Raw genomic sequence first — 17,042 nt, forward strand, 5'->3', positions numbered from 1 at the left:
GTGTTCTATGACCCCTTAGGACACCATATGGTTTCATGAGGGGTCATATGGTTTTGTATGGGGTCATATGGTGTCCTAAGGGACATAGAACACCATATGACCCCTTAGGACATCATATGGTGCTTTTAGGGGTCATATGGTGTCTCGAGGGCTCATACAGTGTCCCAAGGGGTCACAGAACACCATATGACCCCTTAGGACACCATATGTTGTCATTAGGGGTCATATGGTGTCCTAAGGGGTCATAGAACATCATATGACCCCTTAGGACACCATATGTTGTTGTTAGGAAATATATGGTGTTGTATGGGGTCATATGGTGTCCTAAGGGGTCATAGAACACCATATGACCCCTTAGGAAACCATATGACCCCTTAGGACACCATATGATGATGTTAGGGGTCATATGGTGTCTTAAGGGGTCATAGAACACCATATGACCCTATAGGACACCATCTGACCCCTTAGGACACCATTTGGTGTTGTTAGGGGTCATATGGTGTCCTAATGGGTTATAGAACACCATATGACCCCATGAGACACCATATAACCTCTAATGACACCATATGACCCCTTAGGACAACATATGACCCCTTAGAACATCATATGACCTCTTAGAAAACCATATGACCCCTTTGGACACCATATGGTGTAGTTAGGGGTCATATGGTGTTCTAAGGGGTCATAAAACACCATATGACTCTCTCATATGTATTCCTTACTCTCTTATTGTCTCTCTCCATTCTCAAGGTCACCATCTCTCTCTCTATTCTTAAGGGGTCATATGGTGTCATATGACCCCTTATGACACGATATGACCCCTTAGGACACCATATGGTGTCGTTATGGGTCGTATGGTGTCATAAGCGGTCATTAGGTGTCTTATGACCCCTTAGGATACCATATGACCCCTTAGGTGTCGTTAGGGGTCATATTGTGTCCTAAGGGGTTATATGGTGTCCTATGAACCCCTAGGACACCACATGACCCCTTAGGTGTTGTTAGGGATCATATTGTGTCCTAAAGGGTCATAGGGTGTCATATGATCCCTTAGGACACCATATGATCCCATAGAACACTATATGGTGTCTTTATGGGTCATATGGTATCCTAAGGAGTCATATGGTGTCATATGAAGGATACCATATGGTATTCTTTATGGTTCGTGTGGTGTGCTAAGTCTTCATATGGTGTTGTATGACCCCTTAGGACACCATATTGTGTTGTTATGGGCTATATAGTGTTTTAAGGGGTCATATGGTGTCTTATGAGCCCCTAAGGGGTAGTTAAAGGTCATATTGTGTCCTCTGACCCTTTAGGACACCATATGACCCATTAGGATACAATATGGTGTCGTTATCAGTTGTATGGTGTCCTGAGGGGTCATATGGTGTTCGATGACCCCTTAGGATACAATATGGTGTCATTATGGGTCATATGATGTCCTAAGGGGTCATATGGTGTAGGACACCATATGACCCCTCATATGGTGTGTTTATGGGTCATATGGTGTCCTAAAGGGTCATATGGTGTCCTATTACCCCTTAGGACACCATATGGTGTCATTATGGGTCTTATGATGTGCTAAGGGGTCATATGGTGTTATATGGCCCATTAAGACACTATATGACCCCTTAGGACACCATATGGTGTATTTTTAGGTCATATAGTGTGCTAAGGGGTCATATGGTGTCATATAACCCCCTAAGAGGTTGTTAGGGGTCATATTGTGTCCTAAGGAGTCATATTGTATCCTATGGCCCCTTAGAACACCATATGACCCCTTACAGCACAATATGGTGTTGTTATGCATAGTATTGTGTCCTAAGGGGTCATATGGTGCCCTATGACCCCATAGGACACATATGACCCCTTAGGTGTCATTACGAATCATATTGTGTAATAATGGGTCATATGGTATCCTATGACCCCTTAGGACACCATATGGTGTCATTATGGTTTGTATGGTGTCCTAAGGGGTCATATGGTGTCCTATGATCCCTTAGGACACCATGTGACCCTTTAGGATACCATATAGTGTCGTTCTGGGTTATATGGTGTCCTAAGGGGTCATATAATGTTCTATGACCCCTTAGGACACCATATAACCCCTTACATGTCGTTAGGGTTCATATTGTGTCCTAAGGGGTCATATGGTGTCCTATGACCCCTTAGGACACCATATGACCCCTTAGGTGTTGTTAGGGGTCATATTGTGTTCTAAAGGGTCATATGGTGTCCTATGACCCCTTAGCACACCATATAGTGTCAATATGGGTCATATGGTGTACTCAGGGGTCATCTGGTGTCTTGTCACCCCTTAGGACACCATATGGTGTTGTTATGGGTTGTATGGTGTCCTAAGAGGTCATATGGTGTCCTATGACCCCTTAGATGTCGTTAAGGGTCATATTATGTCCTAAGGGGTCATATGGTGTCCTATGACCCCTTAGGACACCATATGACCCCTTAGGTGCCATTAGGGGTCATATTGTATCCTAAAGGGTCATATGGTGTCCTATGACCATTCAGGAAACCATATGACCCCTGAGGACATCATATGGTGTCATTATGGGTTGTATTGTGTCCTAATGTATCATATGGTGTGCCCTTAGGGCACCATTTGACTCCTTAGGTGTTGTCAGGGATCATATTGTGTCCTAAGGGGTCATATGGTGTCTTGTGACCCCTTAGGACACCACTTGGTGTTGTTGTGGGTCGTATGTTAAGGTGGAGGGGGAGAGAGAAATATAGAGGGGACATATATATAGGCAAGAGACCTAGATTTTGAGAGAGGAGTGAGATTGATAGAGGGGGATAAAGAGAGGTGGGTAACGAGATCTATATGCAAAGGTAGATAGGTGGAGAGGAAAGGAGGGAGAAACCTAGAGATGGTGGGTTGGAGAGTTAATGAACTATACAATGAAGAGAGAGAATAAGAGAGGAAGAGATATAATGAGAGAGTGGGGGAAGGATATATAAATGGAGAGGGGAAGAAAGGAAGGGAGAGATCTAGAGAGGGAAGGGAGAGAGAAGAGACGAGATAGAAGAACAAAGAGATGAGTAAGAGGGGATGGATGGAGAGGTAGAAATGGAGGGAGCGAGAAACCTAGAGAATGAGGAGATGGATCTAGGTTTGGAGAGAGAGAAGAGAGGGAGAGTGTTCATAAATAGATAGGGGCAAGCGAAAGGGGGATAAAGGTGGAGAGGGAGGGAGATAACTAGAGGGTGGACAATTAGATAAGTGAGAAACCTAGAGGGAAAGAGAGAGGTGGGTAATAATATAGGGAGGGAGAGGTAGTGAGGTGAATAGGGAGGGAAGGAGAGCCCTAGATATGGGGAGAGAGAGGATAGAAGGGATCGGTAGTGAACAAGAGAAACGAGTGGGAGGGGAGAGAAATAATAAGAGAGTGAGAGAGAAGAGAGAAGAAGGGAGTCAAGGATATAAATTAGGGTAAAAGGAAGGGATGAAAGGTAGAGAAGGTGGGATATACCTAGAGAGGGGAGAGAGAAGTGAGAGAGACACAAGAGGGAGAGAGATAGGTGTAGATTTTAGGGAAGATAAAGATAGTGAGATACATATCTAAAGAGCGCTAATAGGAGAATGTTGATTACTGAAATTTGACTAAGTATGAAAGTCAATATGATCCTCTAAAAACAAGAATCTACATTATAACTCCTATAGAGTTGAAACCACTCTCAAACATCCTACCAATATATACATGAAATATAACTTAAAGTGACTGATACTTAAATATTATATTTCATGTATATATTCTCCTCTCATGACGGGTATAACTTGTGCCCAAGTTGGAAATTTTGTATCAAAAAACCTTCAAATTGGACAATGCAAGACATTTGGTGCATGCCAAATTTGGTGCTCGCCAAATGAAAAAAGTTGACTTTTCTCATTTGGCACACGCCAAATTTGGCGCGTGCCAAATGGGAATGTCAATTTTTTCATTTGGCGAGCACCATATTAAGCGCTCGCCAAATGGTTTGAATTGGGAACCACCAACCCTTTGGGTTGGATTGTACTTGGGTATCCAATCCAAAGGGTTGGACAACCATTTCAGGCCTGAGATGTGTTTTTAACAGAGGATTAGAAAATTTTCACATATTTTTGGCCATGCTCTCCATCAGGTTTGCACGTGTTTCAATAAAACTAAAAAAAATACCATAGAGACCTCGATCTCTCTCTTAGCTATCCAAGCATGTAATTCTTTTCACATTTTGATTTCGTTAAGGCTTTCATCTATAATTTCTTTTGTTAGTGTGTTCGTTTCTGGTCAAAAACCAACATGCACTATTCTAGGTATAGTTTTTTACACATTCATCAGATTTTGAAGAAACATACATTTTTAGAAACTAGACTCCATTCTACACAATTTTTAAAAAAAAGTTTTGATTTTTGATTAGTTATCAATGATTTTAGGGGGCACCATGCTCAAATTTTTGTTTTGCAGGATGTGTCCACTTCAAAAATTAGTAAAAAATCATATGCTCATTAAAAAATTAGCTGAAAAATCTGGCATAAACTACAAGGTGTTAGCTAATTTCTCACTGAAGCGATTTTAAAAATTCAAAAAAAATGTTAGCATTTTAGGGGGGCCACAACAGACGCTATGTTATGTTTTTTTGCATAAAAACAGGACCACTTTTTGTGGCCCCCCTTTTTGAAACCCTTAATCTCCACCATTTTCAAAAAAAATTAGTAGTTTAGAAAGTAGACTCGAAGCACTCTGACTCTTGTTCTTGTTGCATCTTCAAATTTGGAGTCTAGCTATCTTCAATTTGTCGTTGCAGTTCAAACTTTGTTGATTTCAAAAAAAAGTGGCATCTTAAGACCCCCTTTTGGTACCACAACTTGGTGCACATACCCCCATATTGTATTATACTTTTTGCATATCATTCTTGTGTCTTAAATAGGGTGTTCATTCTTGAAACTAGAGAAAAACTTTTATACAAGATGCTTCACGCCCGAAACCAGATGTAGCATTTGATATATGTCTTAGATGGGGAAGGACATCACCGAAACCAAAGCAAAGTTCTTACACATAATGTCCTTGAAACCAGGTATTATCTATTTCAATCAAGGCTACACATTCTCAAAACCAAAGAAAAACTCTTAAACGAGATATTCCCGAGGTTGCACACATCTGCCCCTTGGCATTAGAGCACACATTTGCATGCACAGTTTCCCCCTAGAATTTGCATTTACATTACATGTCTTCAACAAGTTGAAGCAAACTCGAAACTAGAGGAAACAAACTCTTAAATGGGGTGCTATACACTTGAAACCAGATATCACTTGCACACATGCATGAGGATGAGTGGAACTAGCGGAATAGGGCTAGAATATTCTTACTCTCCTTCCCAACATGGATCACCTAGATAAATGCATCTAGGAGCGAGTAGTCAATGCCCTTTCTCATCATTCTTAAACACATCTAGCGTGTATCCATGCTCTCTCTTCTTCCTCTCATGAACTCATAGTTTTTCTATTGATAGATCATGGGTGATGCTTGCTTTTCTCTTTTATGTGATCACTTATGTTTGTGAGATGGTATTTTTCAAGAATTATATTAGTTGTTGAGACATTTTGATATCGAGGTATTTTTGGCTAGTTGACTTGAAGTCTTGTTTTTGGTCCTTAGTTTTGTTGTGTCTTTGTGTATCTTTTGCCTTTGCTTGCCTTTCTATCTTTGTTTGCCTTTTTGTTTTTGTCTTGATTTTGTGTGCCCTTGCATATGTTTGAGTGATTTAAGATCCTAATATTGGGGGCTTGGTTCCTCTAAACTAGTGACATCTTATACTCTTTGTGATTTTACTCTGCATCCCTCATCTTCTTCATCTCTCTCTTTCTTCTACTTTACAATGAGTATTTGTGTAATCTCATATTCTTGCTAAAGTGGGGGCTAAATGTAGCATCCTAAAATTTTACCCTTTGCAATTTTCACCGCATTTGGGGTCATCGCCTTAGTGTTCTCATCCCCACGCTTGATCGGGACTTGTTTATGCCTCTCCCATGCAATAAACATCATATTTTCATCTTATACCTTGCTAGGACCCCTTAACCCTGGCCCAATTTGGGATAGGACCAGAGTGTGGTGCCTTGGTCTTCACTGGGACCATGGCACCACACCATGGTCCTCCCTAATTGGGGCCTAATTTGAACCCTAGGCCCTATCCAAAATTTGAGCGGGAATTACTTCTCTATGTCAGCCTATGTCAAAAAATTAATATGCTTGACGACAGGAAAGTATATAAGGAGGTTTCCCCTGTTGGAAAATGCACACTCCAATGAGATATTGTAAGTGATTGAAGGTATTGTCATTGATGGCAACCTTACAATCATGTGATACCGGTAGACAGACACAAGCACCGGCACCGAAAAGGAAGATTATCGGCACCCTGGACAATTTTGTATTAATGTATTTTGTAATTAATTGTAAAATCTTTTGTAAACCGACATGGCAGATTGTAATATGACTCATATATGTATGAGATCATTGTAGATCATTTAGGATATGATGATAAGATGCAAAATATGAATAGAAGGTAGCATACCTAATATGTGAAATAGTGGTTAAGGGTTTATGTATGTAGCAGATCTTAAACCGGTACTGAATCTGGCATAGCAGATGCTAATCTAAAGTAGTACAAGACTTTGGATTTGTATAATCCATTTTTGTAAGTCAGTGTGACTTCATTTGTAATTGAGTAGTGAGCTCTAGGCACTTGGCCTTCCTACATGTGCAGGCCCCTATTGTAGCAGTACTATTCTCTTATTGGCCAGTAAGTGAATATTGTGGGTCACAAATCCAACCGAGGTTTTTCCCACACCGGGTTTCCTCGTTAAAACATTGTGTTATGGTGTGTTTTTCATGTTGTGGTTGTTATTCTTATTTGTTGCATTATTTCTGGTTTAATGGTACACAATTTTAATATGATTTTCATGTCATAAGTTAAGAAAATATTATTACCGGTCAGATACTGATTCACCCCCCCCCCAGTATCTTTGGGAATCCTAAAATTTGGTATCAGATCCTAGTCCTCTATTTTCAGAAACCTAACAGCTTGAGGAAGATCTTGACACCGGTAGAGATGGAAAACTTAAGAAAGCAATTGGAAACAGCTCTTTCAGACTATGATGTAGAAAAGGTGAAGAATATCAAACTTGAGGATGATCTGAAGGCTGCTCAGGATATCATTCAAGCACTTCAAGAAAATTACACTATAGCAAGGAATAAAAGAAGAGAACTTTGTGAGAAGATGCAGAAAGAGGAAGATGAAAAGGAAACTCTTAATGATTTGGTAAACAAGCTAAGACAAGAAATTAGTACAACAAAGAATGAGATGCAAGATATGACTATGAGATTTTGTAAAGAAATTGAAGACAGAAAGAAGAATGAAGAAGACTTGGTTAGAAGACTAAATGATGTTGGAAATGAAAACACAAGACTCGATCATGAAATGGATATGTTGAAGACAGATTTGATGCACACACAAAATGACAGAATTGAACTCATGAGACAGAAAGGAATCTTGGAAAATGAACTGACTGCTGCAAATCAACACAAGGAGAAATTCAAGAAAAGTTCAGAGGAACTTGTTGACATGCTAAAGAATCAGAAACCTAATGGTGATACAAATGGCCTTGGCTTTGAAGTTGGTGAAAGCTCTGGTACTGCAAACAATCATGATCATAGCAAACCGGTAAGACAACCTAATGCATACAAATTCAATGGGAAATGCTTTAACTGTAACAAGTATGGTCATAGAGAAAATTAGTGTAGATCTAGAAATTATCATAACACTAATACACCCATCGGTCAATGTTCTAAATGCAACAAAGTTGGTCATAACTCAGAAAATTGTAGAATGAATGTAAGATGTTATGTTTGTGGAAGATTTGGACACTTATCTAATCAATACAGAACACATACCAGCATAGGATATGGGAAAGTTATTCAGAAAAACAATGTGACTTGTTATGCCTGTAACAAAATTGGACATATTGCAAAATTTTGTAGAAGCGAGTCCCCATCGGCAAATAACAAAGTTCCTAGTTTGAAAGGTAAAGAAAAGGTTGAAGAGGTAAAGCAAGAATTCTCAAAACAATGGATCAGAAAGTCAGATCAAAATGTTGATGGGAATACTCCTCCACTGGTAGAACAGAGTATCACTCCACTGACAGGATACTCTTCATCTAACTGAAGAAAAATCCTTGAGGGTTTAGCAACCAAATGAAAAACATGCTATTATTCCCTCAGTTGATGGTGAGAAGTTGAAATTACTTCTATACCGGCAGATGAGTTAAGTTGTGACTTAACCGACGAGCAATAAATGTGGTAGTTGGATAAAATAACATTATAAAGCAGGTATTTTGGCTCCTTTTTCATTCACCGAGCATTGAAACCTTCGAGAGCGCGAAAATTCCCGAGCAAAGGCATCCTTAGCGAAAAAGTGAAGCAGTTCATCAAAGCATTCATCCTAAAGGAAGATTGAGGTATTTATAACTATGGCTTCTTTATCCACTCCTGAATTTATTGCAAACCCTACTGTGATTGAGGTTGTTAAGCGCCCTAGACCCGTTTTTAAACTAGTTCCTGAAATAACGAAGAAAGATGATAGCATAGGTGCATTCTCTCAAATTCCTAAAGGAGTAGTATATGTTGAAGACCCTAGGATGTATATACATTGTCATATAGAGGAATTAGGTGATGATGAGATCAAAAATATGTATAGGACTGTGATTTGTGATGAATCTAGAAATATCAAGTCGGAACATAAGATAGTGGAAACCCTAGGTTTTACCTGAAATCCTTAGTGTCTCGGATTTTCCCAAGGATATTATAAGGATTGTGCTAAGCAGAGTTCATGGTGAATTCTTCTGGTTGGATACAATTCATAAAATCACAAAGGAAGTCGTTAAGGAAGTAACAGGGTTACCTTCCACCGGTAGCAGACCTGACAGAACAAAGAAGGTCTCAAATGACACAGTGATAAACCTAACCGGTGCAACATTCGACAAAAGGTCTCTAAGGGTAAATGATGTAAAGGACATAAATGTGAGATTTATCAGTATGATCTTAGGCTACAAAGCTACACATGCAAATAGGTTGAACTCAGTTTCTAGCCTATGTATTAAAAGTGCTTATGACATGGTTAATGAAAATGCTAGAATAGATATATGTGAATGGCTCAAAGATGAATTGATAGACAAACTGGGGAAGATCAAAGGAGATAAGAAAGGAACATTCAGATTTGGAAATTTGCTTGTTTGTCTAATGTTGTACATAACTAAACAAGTACCCAGTATTGGTGCAAGAGATTTTGGCTTTGACATATCGGTAGGAAAGCAACTATTGGATCTACCAAACAACATGGGAGAAAACAGGGAGAAAAACTTAAATGAATGTTTTCAAGCATTGAAAGCTCGAATGAAAACTAGAGTAAGACTGTCACAAGCTATTGTGGACAAATACCATAAAGAAATTTGTTTTGTAATTAAAAAGGATGAAATCTGGATGGAGGCAATTATCCCTAGAACTATCTAGGTAACTGAAATGGGCTATGAAACAGATGACAATATTATTGAAACTTATGCAAAAGCCCTCCTTGAAGCACCAAAGGAACCCACTGAGAAAGTTTTTGGAAATGCTGAAACAATTGAGAGTGGAATTCAATCTAGGAAAAGGGTTAAGAAGGTCAAAGAAACGGTAAGAAAAGGAACCCGGTAGGCTAAAGCAATTAAGGAAGATATTTTGAAGCAAACTAGTATAAAGGAAAGTGAGTTGGAAGAACTTCAACCGGAAGCTCATCTTTTATCGGTTGGAACCTCCTCTGAGAGTGATATGCCAGCAATATTTAAAAGGGTAGAAAGGTAAAGAAAACCCTCACCGATACCCTCACCTACACCCTGGAAAACAAGGCAAAAACAACAGGCAATGAGGCCTCCAGTGAAAAAGAAGTTGACTCCTAAGAAGAAAAGGAAGGTAAAACAAGATATTGCTCCATTGGATAAACTCTTGAGCAAAATAACTGAAAATGGTAAGTTGAAAAACATCAGCAAAATATACAACACACTATCTGCAGATGACAACGAAAGCATAGAGAACAGTGTAATCTTACACTTGGATATATATAAGAAATTTTTGATGGAAATTGTTGACGAAATACCAAATGATCTATATAGGAGATTAGAAGCTAAAAGGTTAGCCATCGTTGAGCTGGACAAGAAAATCAAGATTGAGAAATTACTTGCAGTACATCCAGTCAACTCAACTGATGAAATAGATAAACTAATCAGTGAAGCAAAATGGACAATATTCTCCACTACTCATCGACATGTAGCACTAATGGAAGGTAGAGTGAATGAAGTCTCTGAGGAAACAGCAGATGCATGGGATATATTCTTTGTGGGAAAAAAAAATAGGAAGAATTACTTAGACCAAAGACTATTAAAGTATACCAAAAGGACAGGGATAAGGTAAAAGGTAAGGTAGATGGACCTCCAAGCCTGAAAATAACTGATAACTTAACCCCACCTCCTTCGGATACTCCATCGGTAGATACTACAGACAGTCAACCAACCACTGAGAGTATGGAGACTCCATTAGAGGATACAAATCCTGAGTTTGAATTTTTGTACACTATGAATATAGATACTCAAGAAGTAAATGTTGTGGTTGATAGAGAAACCGCTGAGGACAAGAAGACAGATGTGACTACTGAGTCACCGGCTGCAGATGCTAAGGAAAATGAAACTGTAAATATAAACATAGAAAAACCTACTCAGACAGAGCAACCGATAGAGGATACTACTAGTAAACCATTAGAGAAAATGGTAGATACAACTAAAAAACAGTTAGGAGAACCGGAAATGGATAGTGCAGAAGTACAAACAGAGAAACTGGAAGTACATACAGAGACAAAGATTGAGAAACCGACTATTGAGAGCTCAGAGAAACCTTCTGGGATACAAATGGAAAAACTGGAACAGAAGCAAGTTGAGACAGAGATAGTGCCACCGGCCAAAACAGAAAAGCCCAAACCTTTGTTTATAGAAATGCAAACACATACTGACCTACCAGAGGTCGAACCAAGCAAGGTGATTACTACAACCGGTAGTATGGCTATTGTAAAGATAGTTGGACAAACATCTGGTACTTCTATGGCAAAATTTTGACCTACAAATGTAACAGAGGTCTTATTGGATTCAATAAAGAAGATCACAGAATGTAATGCACAAGCCTATAAGTCTATAGATGATACAATCCCTATTCTTAAATTGATAGCACCAAAGTGCATTGTAGATAACAAAGATTATTTAGGTCAACTAGACACATTGTCTAAGTTCATCATCGGCAACATATTGACTATTGATCAAATAAATGAGGGCACATTCAAGGAAAGAATGATTAAAGAAAAAGAGAAATTCTTTGAGGAAATTGTGAAGAAGAACAAGGAGAAAATGGACACCTTGTTACCGGATCTAGGAAAAACAATTTTGGATTTTAAGAAAATATACAGGGATACTTGCAAAATAGACATCTTGACACAAGATATAGATTCAGAGATCAGCAAAACTCAAACTGAAATAAACAATGTTGCTGACAATTTGATAGGTACATCGGATTCATTTTTGGAGATAGAGAAGACGATTGCAGAGCAAGAAGAGAAAATCAAGCAGTTAGAGAAGGACAAAGAAAGAATAAAGGATAAAGAAAAGGACTTGAAATGTAGACTTAGTCCCAAACTAGACTACCTCATTTCTTTGAGAAAAGAAATTTCTGAGGCTCTGGTTCCCGGACTTAAGACACCGGAAGAGCAAATGCACATACTCACCGGTACAGTTCAGAGAACTCAAGAGGCACTAAAAGACAACAAATCATTCAGTAATGGTTTAAATTTGGTTTTGACAGATATTTTTCAACCCATCAATTACAAGAATCCAGGCAGGACTCCACTGACAGCGAATGACAACCTTTGTCATTGATGTCAAAGGGGGAGTAGTAGAGATGAGAAAAATCAAAAATAGAGATCATCTTCTCAAGGGGAGCACGCATCTAGTACAATTTTTGGCAAGATTTTTGGACTTCAATTTTTGGATACATTCTTGAATTTTTCTCATAAGTGTTTTCATCAATGCCAAAGGGGGATATTGTTGGCAAATGCACACTCCAATGAGATATTGTAAGTGATTGAAGGTATTGTCATTGATGGCAACCTTACAATCATGTGATACCGGCAGACAGACACAAGCACCGACACCAACAGACTCTACACTGGCATATAGAACACCGGCACCGAAAAGGAAGATTATTGGCACCCTAGCCGACAACAATTTTGTATTAATGTATTTTGTAATTAATTGTAAAATCTTTTTTAAGCCGACATGGCGGATTGTAATATGACTCATATATGTATGAGATCATTGAAGATCATTTAGGATATTATGATAAGATGCGAAATATGAATAGAAGGTAGCAGACCTGATATGTGAAATAGTGGTTAAGGGTTTATGTATGTAGCAGAGCTTAAACCAGTATTGAATCTGGCATAGCAAATGCTAATCTGAAGCAGTACAAGACTTTGGATTTGTATAATCCATTTTTGTAAGTCAGTGTGACTTCTTTTGTAATTGAGCAGTGAGCTCTAGGCACTTGGCCTTCCTACATGTGCAGGCCCCTATTGTAGTAGTAATATTCTCTTATTGGCCAATAAGTGAATATTGTGGGTCACAAATCCCACTGAGGTTTTTCCCACACCGAGTTTCCTCGTTAAAACATTGTGTTATGGTGTGTTTTTCATGTTGTGGTTGTTATTCTTATTTGCTGCATTATTTCTGGTTTACCGGTACATAATTTTAATATGTTTTTCATGTTATAAGTTAAGAAAATATTATTACCGATCAGATACTGATTCAACCCCCCCCCCCCCCCCCCCTCTTAGTATCTTTGGGAATCCTAACATCCGCCTCTCATTTGGAGAAGGGCGAATAAGGTAGATATACAATCATAAGGCAAGGAGAACTATAGTCAAGCAATGAAGCATTCAAACATTGGAACGTTCATCATCAAGCATTTCTAGAGGTCTTCAAGGCTTCATATTCTTCATCTATCCATTGTGGAGAAACATTACATCAATCATTTGCAAACATGTGTGTGTGTGTGTTAGGGTTTTGTCATGTTCATGCCACTTCATACAACATATGTGATTACATTCAAGAAGCAAAGCATCATCATCAATCATTGTAGATCTGAGGTATACATTTCCATTATTTATTTCAGTATTTGCAACATTTATTTAAGGTTGATTCCTCAACTAGGGTTTGACTTAAGCAACACCCTATTCCCAACCTATTTCCCTTTCTTTCTGTATGCAGGAAATAGGTGCGCAGTTGTACTTCTCAGAATAAGATTCAGACACAAAGACGGAACAACCCTTTTTGGTGTGTGAAAAAGTCAAAGGATCGTGTTGTCGTGTCCTGGTCCTTGCTTTTTCGAGGCAGTTTTGCAGGCCAGATCCGAATCAACTTATATTACTCAAATCCAGGTGCGCGACAAAATCCTGAACCTACAGCTCATTATTTTCCCAGTTTTGTCTCCAATTTCAGCACTTTACCCTAAATCAACATTTCAACTCACAAATAAGGGAACTTAAATTAACCAAATCAATCCAATCCACTTAGTATTCAGTCTTTATCTAATTTGTAACCGGATCTAGTGGATTCTAACCCTCTTTTGAATGTAAAGGTCCTAAATCACAAAATTAGTGGTTTTCATCCTCCTTTGGGTGAAAACCCTAAATTTTTCACTCTTTACAAAATCATATTTAAAGCACTCTTCACAATGTAACAATGTTCTCACACACTTTGATCAACTTAAGATTATGTCATCACTATGACATAAAAACACAATAATAACATAGAATAAGCTTAAACTCAAATATTGGAGACTCGAAAACTCTCTTACTAATCAAAGATACAAAATTGCAATGTAGAAATCAAATTTTATATCGCTGCACAATTTTGACAAAATTTTCTTTCATGCCAAAAAGATAATCTAACTACAAAGAGCTACCTCCTATATATAGATAAGGAGCTATGAGAAAAAGGTAGAAAATTCTAACTAAATTTGACTTATTCAACATCATAAGTCCTAAACTATTTTGACTTGTAATATAATAATATGCAATTACATATTTTAACTTTACATATGATATGTCTAAACAAAATAACTTCCTAGAAAATATAGCAAAACTAATATTTAGGGTACTTCTTCTCAACTTTAATTATGGACTGTTAGGAACCGGAAGGACAACTGAGGGGGGGGTTGAATCAATTGTTAACTAGTTGTATATAAATTATAACTCAAATGCTAATTATTCCAACTTAAACTTAAATGACGGAAACCAAACTTACATTCCAGTAAAACAAATTAACAGTTATAGCTTACCGGTATAAGTTAATGAATGAAACAAAAAGAGAAACAACATCCACAACACATGACACAAAGATTTTGACGTGGAAACCCAGTAAGGGGAAAAACCACGGTGGGAAACCTTACCCACAATCAGATGATACTACTGCATATAGTAAGTGTATACAAATGGGGTCTGCACATGCAGAAAGGCCAACCGCCTAGAGCTCACTGCTCAATCACAAAATAGGAATCACACTGACTACAATTGGATGGTTAAATCCAATACAATGTACTGCTCAAAATAGCATATGCAATGTTGGATTCAGTACAGGTTTAAGCTCTGAATATGAGTGCTAAACACCTTCATAACCTTCCTTCAACCTTCAGATAATGTCTGCGTGATTTGCACAAGGATCTGCTTATTTTCGCTCTTCAATACTCGCACACACTCTTACCATATCCTATCTCCCGATCTTCAATAAGATCTTGCAATCATTTATACAAAACCTAAGACTAAATGAATAGGTCGGCTCACTAAAAATATTACAATTAAATCAATTACAAATAAGTCTTGGTGCAATACAATATGTCTGCTCAATACAATATCCAATCAATAAACCATCTCCATAACGTGTCGTGTTGATCTGGAATAGATAACATGTATCGATCCATAACCTAGTCCTATCTACCAGTAAAGGCAAACATGTCAACCCGATTAGACCAATAAGCAAAACGCCAAATCCAAACATCCAATCCATGTCTTCGACATAACCAAATGATCTCCAGATGATAACAAGTTAGCATCACTGTCGGTGAACCATATAACCTGTCGGTGAACACATAATGTAGAACTCCATGAAGACAAGTGTTGGCATCAATGACAAAATCAATGCAACACATAACTAAGTCATCCATAATACAAACATGGACCATGAATTCTACAAACTTGTGCAATGAAGCTTGTACCTCCTCGTCATTTGGTCTAGAAGTGTGACTTGCTAGTACTGCGATGTGGGGAACAACATCAGAAATGGGGAAAGATGTTTGATACTTTTTTTAAGTACCTTGCATTTTTCTTAAAAATGCTTGTAGATTGATCAATTTGTCAATGGAAGTTAAGGTTAAATGATTAGCTTCAAGCTCTACATGGATCAATGAACTGAATTTTGAGAGTAGTACATCTTCTGACAGAGACTTTTTATCCTCATTCATCAAGACACAAGAGACCACCTTAAATTGAGTGAGAAATTCTTGCTCATTTTCAACACGTGACTTCAATGCTAATTCCAAATCATTCATCAATTCCCCAGTCACTTCAGCTCTGTTGATCATAAGTTCCTTGAATTCAACATATTGCCTTCTACAAGACAAAACATCATATTCACACAAGGCTTCTAACTGGTAATTTGTAAACTTGACCCAAGTTTTCAAATCTTCCTACTGAGATTGCAAATATTGAGATGACCTCCAAAGTGTGTCTTAATCCAGACTTTATTTCCTCCAAATCCTTTGAAGTACTCAAAGAAATGATCTTACCAATTTGGTACCTTGTCATAACAACCTCTCTGCCCAAGAGTCTAACACACTTGCTTTCTCTCCAGCCCTCTCGACCTTCTTGATAGATTCTTCGATAATGGAGGATGATACTTGATCAACTATTTTAGTGTTTTTGGTGATCTTCATAACCACTGAAATGAGTTGCTCATTCTATTGTTTTAATTGATCTTTCTTCTCTTGGAGTTCATCATATCTCTGAATCAAAGATGCTACAAATTCTGGTGCATCATGCTTGGTACTATCATGTGTTTGTTTCCCAAGTTCAATTCTTGTAATTTTGTAATTTGTAGATTGTATCTCTTCATCAGGCTTATCCATAACAAGTTCGACTACCTCAACATACTTCACCTTCTCCTTACTTACCAATATTCTTGAAACAGTCTTAGCCCTCTTAGTGGTTTTAGACTTTACTAGAATAAGCTGCTTGAAATCAAAATCATCTGGAGAGATCTCTCGATTCTTCCTTTTGGGAGTGATTGTCCTCAACCAAGCAGGATGACCAGAAGCATCAAGCTGAGTAGCTTCAACTAGAGATTGCGAAGGAACAAATTTTGTTTGCACCACAATAGACACAATAGACGGGGCATCTATATCTGACAAGCTTGAGTATGAGGTATAAGAATAACAATGTTATCCAAGTTGTCTTGTGGAGCATCTAGGACAGACTCAATAGCCAAGGTAGAGACATTTTGGGTAGGAACCATTGGAGCAACTGATTTCATCATCACAGTAGAAAATAAATCAACATTAGTGTCTAGAGGAAATTAGGGAACATTGGCAAGAGTGGATACCCGAGGAGTCTTTGTATCTAAGGCAGTTAGAGATACTTGTCTTGCTTCCACTTGGTCTTACTCACTTTGATTATCACCTTGTCCTTCAATCTATTATTTTCCCTTAATGGGTGTTCCCTCTAAGACTTACTCTTGGCTTTACCAATATTAATTTTAATACTGGTTCCTTTGGAAGAGGAAGCCTCTTCTATATTTTTGGTCCTTAGCTCAAACCTCCAACCAACTGGTCTTGTTGTATCATCTTCTGATTTAGTTTTGAACC

The sequence above is a fragment of the Cryptomeria japonica genome, chromosome 10, assembly GCF_030272615.1.
Source record: "Cryptomeria japonica chromosome 10, Sugi_1.0, whole genome shotgun sequence".
Classification (NCBI taxonomy): domain Eukaryota; kingdom Viridiplantae; phylum Streptophyta; class Pinopsida; order Cupressales; family Cupressaceae; genus Cryptomeria; species Cryptomeria japonica.